We start from the raw sequence: 12608 nt of genomic DNA on the forward strand, positions 1-12608 counted from the left end.
CACTCACATAGAGCTGGGACCCTGTCCCAAATTAATGTAAGCATAAGTAGAATTTCCTAAGCTGGAAAAACTTACATGTATTTATGATTTTGGAAACTTTTGAAGGCTTGTCTTATACATTTCAGGCTTAAGTAAAACTTCAGAGACATTTCTCCCCGTAGTATTGTAAAATTAGAGGCCAGGCAGAACATAATTAAAAGGCTAGGATGAGGAAAGTCAGTAGGGGCAGAGCTGGGGGTTTGTTAACACCTACAACAGTGCGAAGAGGTGACAGGAAACGGTCCCCTTCGGACATCTGGACCAAGGTGAGGCACTGGGGAAACCCAACGGGAGACACTGCTCTCAGACGGGAAGAGTTGCTGGCTGTAAACAACTCAGGCCGTCTTGTCTCGGGAGAACAGTTAAGGAATGGACACCATGAGGGCAACGGACTTCTGAGATAACTAAACGCACCTCTACTTGGCCACTTAGCTCCTCACCAGGCCCCAGGGTCCCACCCTTCCCGGGTTGCCTTCCCAGCATGCCCCGCGCTTTTCCCGGCGTGCCCTGCTGCCGCTCCCCAAGCTGGTCTCCTGGAGGCCTCGGAGCGCCCCTCCGCCGTCTGCAGCTCCCGGCAGACTTGCAGGCTCAGACTGGAGCATCAGGAAAAGGGCTTGCTTGCGTGCAGTAACTACGTTATTCAACGTGAGATTCCCCCAGGTCCCGTAAATGCTTGGGAAATTTCCCTAACGCCCTCCCATTCCATGTGACCTTCAAAATCCTGAAAAACCTATGGCCTCAAGGCTTACCCACCTGGGAACAAGTCTCGTTTCCAAAAGTCAATCAACCTCAGGTTAAGCAATCTAGGGAGAACACCTGCTCAGGATCAAAACGTTTCCTCTTCATTCCTTTGCAGAAACCTTCAACTTTAGCCTATCTTGAGCTATTATTCATTGTCTAATTGCTTTGTTCCCTAGTAACTCAAATGAAATCAAATTCTGCAGAAACCGAGTTTCACTGTGTCTGGAGGAACAAGGAATGCAAAGGTAGTGTGAAGAAACGAACCATTCACCTTTTTCAGTTGTAGCATAGAAGTAAATACAAACTTTACCCAATTGTATTGTTGATACAATGAATGTGTGACATTAAGAATTTAGAATTTATAGAGTAATCTATGTGTTCATTAACGAGCTTGAATCTAGAAATAATCTTGTTGGTTGGTAGCCTAATTGTGATTATCCTGTGCATTTTAAAAATGAAGAAACAATCTGTGCAAGCTTACAAGACTTTCTAAAGCCTCACATCTAGTAAGTAGCAGAACTAAGGACTCAAACCCAGGACTTCTCACTTTATTACCCATGTTAAGAAATTCTTTTTAAAAAAAGTCATTGAAGTTATTATTCAAAGCCCTTCACTTGTGTTTATTTTGATTAATATAAATGACTGTTCTATGATGACAAATATCCTTTTCTTTGAGGATAGTCTGATAAAAAAAAAACCACAACACATCCATATATAGAGAGATAGACACTGTAGATACAGAGATATTATCTATACAGAGAGAGAGAAAGAGAGAGAGATACAATATAAGTGTACAATATAGGAAAGGCAGTTGTAGGGAAAGAAAAATAGAGAAAGAGAAAAAGTGAAAGGGAGATCACAAGGTGATATGGCTCAAAAGAGAGACCTCTCAGTTGGGAGGACCTCTGGTGATTTGGGATGACGCTGGGCCACTTGTGGTTCGTAATACCAGGATCACACTAATAATTCTCGTGTCTCAGGCTCAGCCCCACCTGGCCCTTCTGGAGCCTTTCAAGCCCATGGATCTCCGAGGGTAATTTCAGCCTGACTTTGGAGTACAAGGTGGAGAAAAGACAAGACATATTACTCAGGATGGGTAATGAGTATGTCATATACCAAGAGATCTGGCATATATGATTAGGATTAATGGTTTTTATCATCACCCTGGGTTTGATCAGATTTTTTTTTTTATGTGCTTTTAACATCTAATGTTAGAAAAGTAAATTCCTGGAAAATTAGTTAAAGGCTGGATTATTTCTCCATTTTGAAGTATAGGCTAAGGATACTTTTGCCAGAGTTTGAGAACTTATTTTATAATAATACCCAGATATTTTCTGAGGGAATATGATATTAAAGATTTTGACAGTAATGAAGGGAACAGAGGTGATGAAAAATACTGTTCTTCCTGCACTATATATCCTGGTCTGTATTTTAAAGATAAACTAATCTATTGGAAAAGATGTTGATGTAAGAAATTACAGTCTTTAAAACAAGCTCTAAACATTGTACTTTTAAAAGAGGATAAGAATATCATCCTGAAATACTTTTTGAATATTACATGTGATTTCATTGCATACTAAAATAATTTAAGTATCCAATTAAACACAGATTTGTGAGGAAAATAGATGGTTCTACTTAGGGATTTGGTTGAAGAATTAATGCTAAAATGCAATGAAACAAACCCAGATTTATAACAGTAGACATAGTATTATTTCTAAAACACAACATTAGAAAATACATTTAGCCAATATAGATTTTTTTTTGTTTTGAAGAATACATCATTTAGTAAAATTACAAAGTCCTGAACAAAGAGGCCTAAAGTCATTAATACATAAACACTTCGATTGTAAGCCTTCCCATTGTAGTTACCTGTAGGAGTAAATAAAGGAGCTTTATTAAATGTAAGGCTCCATCTTTTTTACCTAAGTCTTTTAGACTTTTAGCTTCCTTGGAAATTTCACCCACTAAAATCAAAATGTGATTGCTAAATCAGTATTAAGATTGTAAGAATCCAACTGTGGATTTTTTTCTAGATTATTTATTTTTAATTTCTTCTTGGATTCTGTATACAAATACTATGCTTTGATATTTTGAAAAGGAGAATTTCTATAATGGGATTCCTACTTATTTTATGTCTATGAAAGCTACTTTGCATGTTTGCTATATACAGACAGAAAAAATGTATGGAACTAATTTAAAAAACCCAATATATTTTCTGTTATGGAATTTAAAATAAGCCTGACAGTAACTTATTTTTTTGTCCTTGGGGAGAAATATCAGAAGCTAGTTTCCTCTCTGAGGGCAGATCAAATTTATTGTGTGACAGATGATTTCTTAAACACACTGGATCTGTCCTAAAATACTATCTTTGGGACACAGGCCTTAAGACTACCTTCTAGGTGAAGGAGGTCTTTGGGATACTTAAGAATGTAAGCTGTCTTGGATAAAGTCTGAGATGAACTATCCTGATTTCAAAATCCACTTATAGAGTATTGTCTAAAGGTTAGCTTTGAGTGTATTGACTTTGTCATAATCTTATCGTACATTAATATTTAAGTTGCTGTGGAAGGATTGTGGAGAAATCTGCTAGAAAAGTATGCAACATGGTAAGGAGAATTATAGGAAGAGAAATGGCAGCCCTGCTCAAGCAGTGAGAATAATAAAATGGTCATCTGGCGGTTTCCAGAAACAGTTGGCAAGGTTCAAATTCAAGCTCTACCAAGTAATAACTATGTAAGGTTTCACTGTACAATGGAGATAATATATAGTACATTTACCTCATAGTGTTGTTGTAAGGATTATAGAAATACAGGTAATGTGTATGGTATGTAGTAAGCAGTCAATAAATGTTTGCTATTATCATTATAGCTGAAAACTTAAGCTACTTACCTCTACCTGTAGAGACGGTGAGTGATGAGCTAAAAATATGGCCTAGATAGTTACGTTTGAGGTTTCTTTTATAATCTTAATCCATCTCGTGTCATACTAATTTTCCTTGTTATACTACCCCTCCACCCCCCAATTGTCTAGCCTATATACCCTTTCAGAATTCTCTTACCCTAATGTTCATCTGGGTTTTTTGTTCACTCCTCCAAACTCTTACGCTTCCCCTTGTTGTAAAATCCTCCAACTGTACCCTTCAGAATTCCCAACCCATGAGGCACAAACTCTTCTCCATCCTCCACCCTTTTAAATACTATAATCTAGTTTAATCACAAACTGGCTTTTTGTCCAGGACATTACTTCCTTTTTCAGGAGGAAGCTGCTCATTTGCCTCGCTCTTTAGTGCGATTTCCAGACTCTTTCCCTTTAACTTTCTTTGCCCGCAGTCACCTCAGAGATCTCACTGACACTATTAGAACAGTGTTGGGAATGATAATAATTGATATTGGTAGGGTTAAATGGGGTCAATGCATGTAAAATGTCTGGCATAGTGCTAAGAACATATGAAATTCTCAGTAAATTTTAGTTTTTGCTATTATATTTACCTTCTAAGTGAAGGAGGTCTTTGGGGTTACTTAGAATGTAAACTCTCTTGGAAGTCTGAGATGAACTGTGATATCCAAAATAACTACACCTAAGAAATCATGAATTGAGCCCATTCCTGACTATTATCTCCTATCTGTTCTAGTCCACTGACCTTCCTGCTGTTTCCCAGTTCTGTCCCTGCACACATGTTCTCTCTTCCCTCTCTAAGCTGGAGCACAGTTTAGATTCTATTTTTCCATGAGTCATTTTTTGGTCAGTATTCTGGACTCCCTTGCTTTGTTGTCTTTTGACACATTCTCAAACCTAGATGTGCCCAACTGCTCATCTTGTCTTCACCTGCACCCAGGCTGCTCAGTGCTGCTGGGGAAAATCATACTACTGAGTAGGCTTACATTACTGTAAATTCATTGTCACCAGCTTTACCTGGATTCCTAGTATTTCCTGTCAATTTCTTGTCAATCCCCACTATGTTTTATTAGTCAACTCTATATTCCATTCTCCACTGTGCTTATTTCAAACCTTTTTCAATCTCTTCAAAGCACACGTTCTCTACTGGTATGTTTATGGCAGCACTATTCACAGTAATAAAGGTATGGAATCAACCTAAGTGTCCATCAACAGAGGATTAGATAAAGAAAATATGGTATATACACAGTGGAATACTATTCAGCTTTAAAAAAAAGAATGAAATCATGTCTTTTGCAGCAACATGAATGAACCTGGAGGCCATTAGCTTAAGTGAAACAACTCAGACACAGAAAGACAGATACCACACGTTTTCACTAATAAGTGGGAGCTAAAAAAATGTGTCCACATGGATGTAGCATGTGGAATGATGGACAGTGAAGACTCAGAGGGTGGGGACTGAGGGGGTGGGAGGCAGGGTGGAGGATCGGGGGTTACTTGGTGGATACAGCGTGTGTTGTTCCAGTGATGCACTGAAGGCCCTGACGTTACCACAATGCAATATATCCATGTAGCAAATTTGCACTTGTACCCCAGGAATATATACAAATAAATACATAAGAGCTCCTCTTTATGTTGTTATTATTTCTTTATTCTTTTTTAAGTTGACATAAAATTGTATATATTTATCATATACAACATGTTTTAGAATACGTATATATTGTGTAATGTCTTAAACTAATTAACATATGCCTTATTTCACATAATAAAAATTCCTCTTTTCTCAAGTACATATACCCTTACAATAGAAATGAGTTAGTCATTTGTTCATTGACTAAATATATATTGAGTACCTTCTGGTTGCCGTTACAGATTCTAGGGATACAATGGTGAACAGGTGAATGGAATGGTGAAGTCAAGTCCTGGAGATGACTGGTGTGAGTCCCCAGTTGTACTAAACCTGTTTTCATGGAGTTTACACAAGAAGTGGAGACAAAAGACAGACAATAACCAAGTAGTCAGTAAACCAATAAAATAATTTCAGACAGTGGTAAGAGAGATAAGATAATAATAGCAGTGTGATAAGATAGAGACCAGACACTGAGGTGGGAGACTAATTTTGGTGGTTAGGGAAAGCCTCATTTTATCCAATACAGTGAAGGTGGTTTCACTGTTAAAAAAATACATTTTACATTAAAGAGAGTATATGCATATTTATTTAATTGATTTTCAAAATAGCCTTTCTTATTATACAGATGAAAACCGAGGCTCAGGGAATTAAGGAAATTGCCCAAGGCCACACATAGCTACTAAATGACAGAGCTGGGATTCAAACGTTGGTCCAATTAACCCAAAGCCCGTGCTGTCTCCACTATACCATATTGACTCTCACCAAGACAGGCTCTTGAGAAAAAGGACTTGTGTTACTGTTAGGTTTGAACAATCTTTTTTAGTATGTTTGAGGCCTTTTTTAACCTGTTTTCTACATCAAAAATAGTAATACACAATATATATGTGATGTTTTTCCAGGCACTTTTGTTACCATTATCTCACTATCACATAACCACTCAGTAAGATACAGAGCACTAAAAGACCATTGAGACCACTTTTATAACTGAAATGTAACAGTTGAGTGATTTTCCATGATTACATAGCTATGGAATGGTGGATGTAAACTAGATTTGGATTTCTTGACTTTTAATCTTTTTTTTTTTCTCCAATATGCCTATACAAAATATTTGTTTCCTTTTAAAGTACTGAGTTTAAGAGTTTAAATCCAAGTAAAACCTGAGAATTAATTTTCATTTCTGATGCAGAATACCAAGGATTTTTCCATTAGTCCTGGTAACTTCATTGCAAAGAAATGATAAAGAGAATAAAAGGCAGTAAGATAAACACTGTACAGGTATAACATTAAATTACCCTTTCTTTTTCTAATTTTATACAAATGAAAAAAAGGATACCCAACTGCAAAGTCCCTGAGATGCTATTTAAATTCAAGTACTTCTGAAATACAAATATGTGATAACTTATTTGCAGGTTAGGAAAAAAAGCCATTTTTGTTTGTCACATTGTTGTTGATGATGTATATGTGTTGTTTTATAATTATTAAGGAAGTAATAATGAAAATGGAAAAAGACCCTTTTTGATGTTATTCTGTCATTGCATCGTCAAAAGAAAATATATTCCCCTCTTTTCCAAAAGTCAGCTGGGTTTTATCAGCTTTGCGAAATGATGAATGAATGCCTTGTTCATTATTATTGCTTAAGTCATTCTTATTTATGCCAGTGATTCACGGATTATGTTTTGATTGTTCTTGAGAGATGAAAACACTTTCTTGCTGATGAATAAACACTGCCACTTTTAAAATATTTGTATGCAAAATGTCTTTAAAGCCATTATGAAATGCTTTGCAAGAGTATTAGGAAGCTGTTTTTCGAAAGGCATTTTTTTCTCCACCTTTTCTTTCATGCTAAGCAGCCCAATTGAAAGGCTTTTCAGAGTTAACTTGTTTAAGCAATACCAGTGTTTTAGTGTAATGAATAACTTTTTATAGAGGACAATCGCACACAATTCAGCATGCCGGTGTTTCTATTTCTGTGCTCCACCGATGCAGGGGTTCTGTGGTAGAATCTCTTTCTTTGAGAAAAGCTGAAGCGATGAAAGCCCTGATTAACCTCTGATATTCACGTGGTGCTCTTGATCTTGAGGACTGCAGCAGTCACAAAGCTTTAATGGCAGCCATATGCTTAGGGTATTGTGGATATGGGTGACCCAAATGTGAACTTGGGGGGTGACTGATGCTAACTGCTATTTGTTTCAGGTTTGGTGTGGAGATTACTGATGAAGAGTTTGACTTACTACTTGACAGAATCCCCTTGATGAAGATGGAAATGTCAGAGACCCCCAGTTCATGGCCATGTTGGATTCTTAGCACTCCTTTTCCACATTTTCTCATGTCTTCGTAATTTTTTTATTCTTGTTTTTAATACAGAGAATGTACCCCTAAAAGTACTAGGATTATTTAAATTTTCTCTTTATTGCCTGGTATCTTACTTATTAATATTTTCTAAGTGACGAAGGATTTTGAAAAAACATTGTTAACAAAAAGGTAGAATTTTTACATGATGAACTACGGCAATGCATTTGAAACTATTTAATGTCTTAGAACTTGAATAGTGGACATGGGAGGATAATGTGTGATTGAGGTGACAAATGAGGCATGTGAACTGTGTTTGCAGAGTTGGGAAGAAAATTGCAGTAAGTGACAAAAGTCAAGTCCTGGAGATGACCGGTATTTAGTCCCCAGTTGCACTAAACACTCCCCCACACACTGACCTTTTACCCCCTCACTCGCCTCCCAAGGGACTCCCATTACGAGACATCTTTCTACTTTCTTCCCAGAGGAGTCTGCCTGGACAGGAGAGTACACACCCATTGCCGATGGTTGTGTTAAAGGCAGAGCAAGAATGCTTTCTGAAATACTCTCAATCTGTATTTTCTATCCAGGAACCCAAATTTTACTCTTTTCTAAAATCTTTTCATGGATTTTATAGAGTAGTTCAAGGCTTAAGTATTTAAAATTCTGATCAGTATTGACCATTTTATTCCTTGAATACTTTAAGGTATGTTGCAGTCCCAGGCATCTGATGAGTTGGGCTGAAGCTATTGAAAGATGGGCTGCTTCTTCCTAAAGATACTTTTTTTCCCAGAGCAGTTTCAGAATATAACTATCTTCATCCCATATGCCTCCTGGACCATCCTCCAAATCTCATGATTATCTCTTTAGCCACGAAACCCACCCATGTTTTCTGTTAGTTCTTGATAGCAGGGTGGAAGTTACCAACCTGGTTTGGCCTAAAGGGCATGAGAAGAGCATGCTGCAAGTCAGAGAATGTCCTCAGACAGAGTCACAGGTGCTGGCAGTAGGAAGCCCTCGAAGTGAAAGAGAACCAGGAGTGCTGAGGAGCTACCAGTAGGCCTTACCTAAAGGTGAGCATCTCCTACCGTGCAATTATTCCGTAGCATTTCCCAAGCTTACTTGACCTTCTTTCATGGAGGATCTTAGAGGCTAGCATCCCACAGAACATGGGAATGCTACCTTAGTTGAATAAGTTATTCATCTAAGTATTAGCCTTTATTTTAGGAGGTCAAGATCAGGTGCCTGAGAGAATGAAATGAAGCAGGGAGCAGGGGTTGTTTGTTTTGTTTTGTTTTGTTTATTTGTTTGTTTTTTGAGACAGAGTCTTGCTCTGTCGCCCAGGCTGGACTGCAGTGGCACGATCTCAGCTTACTGTAACCTCTGCCTTCCAGGTTCCAGCGATTCTGCTGCCTTAGCCTCCCGAGTAGCTGGGATTACAGGCACGAGCCATGACGCCCAGGTAAGTTTTTTATGTTTTTAGTAGAGACGGAATTTTACCATGTTGCCCAGTCTAGTCTTGAACTCTTGACCTCGGGTAATCTGCCCACCTCGGCCTCCTAAAGTGCTGGGATTGCAGGCATGGGCCACCGCGCCCAGCCTGTTTGTTTGTTTAAATATGGGGCCTGTAGGGAAAGAGAAATGCAAGCAAGTTGTTATGAAGGGAGTTTCCTGAACTTCCAGAAGGCAGCAGGGTAGAGGCACTGAGGCCCAAGTGTCGGTGCCAAAGGAAAGGGGCAGGGTGGAAAGAGAGAGGTGGGGCACTAACCACAGAGCTGACATGAGCCTGGCCTATTCCCCTCAATTTCAGGTGGATAAATGTAAATGACAGGTCACATCTCTTTGAATTCTTTATATTATTGACTCAACACATAAAATGACAGATTGTAATTTCATTGTTAACATTAATAAATGCCTCTACTTATCTGATATTTTACATACCCAAACTCATTATTATTCCATTTTTGCCTGTGAGAAAACAGATACATAGAAAGATTAAGTGAGTTGCGCAGGTTACATAAGTCAGTGAGCGCACACTGCCAGCTAAACCTAGGTCCATCTGATTTGAAAGTCTACAAGAGTTTCTACTATTTCACATTGCATTTCTGAATTATACAACAACAGAAATAATCGTTCCCTTTAATAAGCGTTTATTATGTGCCCCATGCCCTGCTAAGAGCTTGACATGCGTTATTTAATTTAATGGTAAAGACCATTTTCCTCAATTCCGCTTGAGTTCCCTGATGGATTGCTAACTGTCCATCTCATCTGCCGGAGAGAAGGATGGTGTTCATTGCTTGGTGGTGTGGTGTAAAGGCCCCTGAACTGGGTGTTAGGAGACTTGGATAACAAGAGTTATACCTCGGCTTTTCATTTCATAATGACATGCCCTTCGTCAAATCTTTATTATCCCTTTGCTCAGGTTTTCTCATCTGTAAAATGAAAAGTTTAGCTCAAAAGATCTCCAAGGTTCTCTCTAAGTGTAAAATTCTGCTTGAAGCAGTGTATATTCTTATCAATATTAATGGAGATTTGAGGCAGCCACTTAGTATGACTTAAGAAGATGCTGTAACAGAAGCATGTGTCTTCCTGGTAAATAAGAAGAATTAACAAGCAATAACATTAAAGTAATAAATTCATTTTTAGAGTCTGTTTTATAATCATCAAATTAAAATCAATACAATAAACATTTATGAGTACTTGTGTTTACAGTCAAGCATTCCTGAATTGTGAAAATAAATGTTTCTTTTAGAGAATTTTTTTTGTAATTTTGTCACAAAATCTGCATATATGACCGAGAACTTCATTTCTTATACATATAAATGGAAATGGAAAAGAAACATAACTCAAATCGAGGAGAAAGAAGAACTGTAGAGAAGAGTATATAGAATGGGTAACAGTTCCAGGAGTATTAATATAAAAATCCATATCACTTTGGACTATTTTTATTTTACTTCTTTGTAAGTCCTACCTTTAGTGCCCCAGTTTTTAAGGATACACATAAATACTAAAACTTTTTTAAAAACTGAATTAAACTCAGGAGGCTGAGGCAGGAGGATCACTTGAGCCCCGCAGTTTGAGGCTGCGGTGAGCTATGACTATGCTACTGCACTCCGGCCGGAGTGACCACATGAGACCCCGTCTCTAAAACAAAGAAACAAAAAACTGAATGAAAATTAATGTTTTGACCATAATAAGTGTTTGAAAAAACTATGGCAAAAGATGACAAAGTCCATTAAGAACAAATGGTAGGCTTTGTGACATGCTCACACTAGTTTCATCACCAAGAAACCAATGGAATTATTTCACTGGGTTTGTGACTTACCTCATTCATTTTATAGGCAGCTGTCCCACCAGGAATACCATGTCCAGGAGCAGGATTCTCCTTCCAAAGTGTGTGTGTGGACTGGAGAAGCAGCCTTTGGAAGGTGGGGCCACCCAGACTTTATAGAGCCTGCTTTAATTCCTTGGAGGTCTGCAGTCTCCAGGTTGTCAGTCATCCAGGACCATGGCTGTTGGTGAGACAGAGTGCTTCCTTCTGGGTGAAGAACTCTGTATTACTTTCCGAGGGCCACCATCATGGGGCACCACAAACTGGGTGACTTAAAATGACAGGAATGTATTCTCTCACAGTTCCCGAGGCTGGAAGTTCAAAATCAAGGTGTGAGCTGGGGCATGCTCCCTCTGAGACTCAGGAATCCTTCCCTCCCCTGTCCTTACTTCTCAGGGTGACTGGTAATCCCTGTGAGCCTTGTTCTGTGGCTGTGCCCCTCTCATCTTTGCCTCTGCTGTCATATGGCACACTGTGTGTCTCTGTCTCTGTGTCCAAATTTCCTTGCTCTCATAAAGACACCAGTTTTCTCAGATTGAGGGCTCAACCTATTCCAGTATGACTGTGTCTTAACTAGTAACATCTCTAACTACCCTATTTTCAAATGAAGGCATATTCTGAGGTGCTGGGGATAAGGACTTTGACGTATCATTTGGGGCCACAATTTAACACATGACAAACACTGTTATAGACCTAGCATGTCTAGTTTCTTACAAATTTAATTGGGGGGAGGGTACAAATAATAATTAGCTCTCGTGCACTCTTGTGCATTCTCTGACAACAGCAGTACCAATAGCTAACATGTAATGCCTACTACTTGTCAGGCACTAAATACTAACTCATTTCATTCTTACGACAGCCCTGCCTCACATATGAGAAAGCTGGGACACAGAAAGCAACTTGCCCATCGTCCTCCAGTTAGCAGTGGCGGAGCCAGGGTGCAAATCCAGACTGCACCTACCCGGAGCCCACATACTCAGTACCACCCTGCCTTCTGGACAGTCAGGACAAGCAATTGTGCCTCTGCTAACCATTACTGTGCCAACAAGTAAGGTTACACTTGAAATGTGGCTCTCAATGCAAGGTTTAGCTTTTATAGGCAACTCACTTATGTTTTCTGGTTACTTATTATTTTTTTAAGTCTGAATTCAATTTAGACTTAGTATTAAAAAAAGAATATTAAAATCAATGATTTTTATATTGATTACGTATTGAAATGATTATATTTTAGATATATTGGGCCACATAAAATATATCATTAAAATTAATTCCACTTAAAAGCATCTTTTTTAGTGTGCTATTAGCAAATTTAAAATTGTGAATGTAGTTTTAGTGTATTCCTATGGGGCAGCCTTGAATTAGACAGTAAATTTTTAAAATTAGAGTAGGCAGCATGATGGAAGAAAGAAATTGATTCAGTCTTTTGTCCCAAGTAAATCAGTTCCTAAGGTCTCTGTGCCTTTGTTTCTCTATCTATACAATGTGGTAGAAAACTTGAATTTTCCTCACAAGTTTAATTTAACTAACAAATTGAAGACAGTTGATTATGAATCATTTTGCCTAATGTTTGCAGGAGGCTAGACAATTACCCAGCGAAGCCAGAATATTATAATGAAATAGCTCATCCAGATTAAATATGAATTTTAAGTGTTTATTTATTACTTTCTTTAAGCAAATAGTTGC

General features: G+C 38.2%; 1 long non-coding RNA gene across 1 annotated transcript; it reads left to right on the top strand.

Annotated features, from left to right (window-relative positions):
* The first annotated feature begins 579 nt into the window (after positions 1–579).
* On the top strand, positions 580–7675 carry LOC108515609 (uncharacterized). The gene is made up of 4 exons (XR_001881575.1): positions 580–684; positions 957–1025; positions 5548–5612; positions 7499–7675. It is a non-coding gene; the product is annotated as an uncharacterized LOC108515609 (long non-coding RNA).
* Positions 7676–12608: the final 4933 nt, after the last annotated feature.

The sequence above is a fragment of the Rhinopithecus bieti genome, unplaced genomic scaffold (genome assembly GCF_001698545.2).
Source record: "Rhinopithecus bieti isolate Rb0 unplaced genomic scaffold, ASM169854v2 scaffold_35307, whole genome shotgun sequence".
NCBI classification, from domain to species: domain Eukaryota; kingdom Metazoa; phylum Chordata; class Mammalia; order Primates; family Cercopithecidae; genus Rhinopithecus; species Rhinopithecus bieti.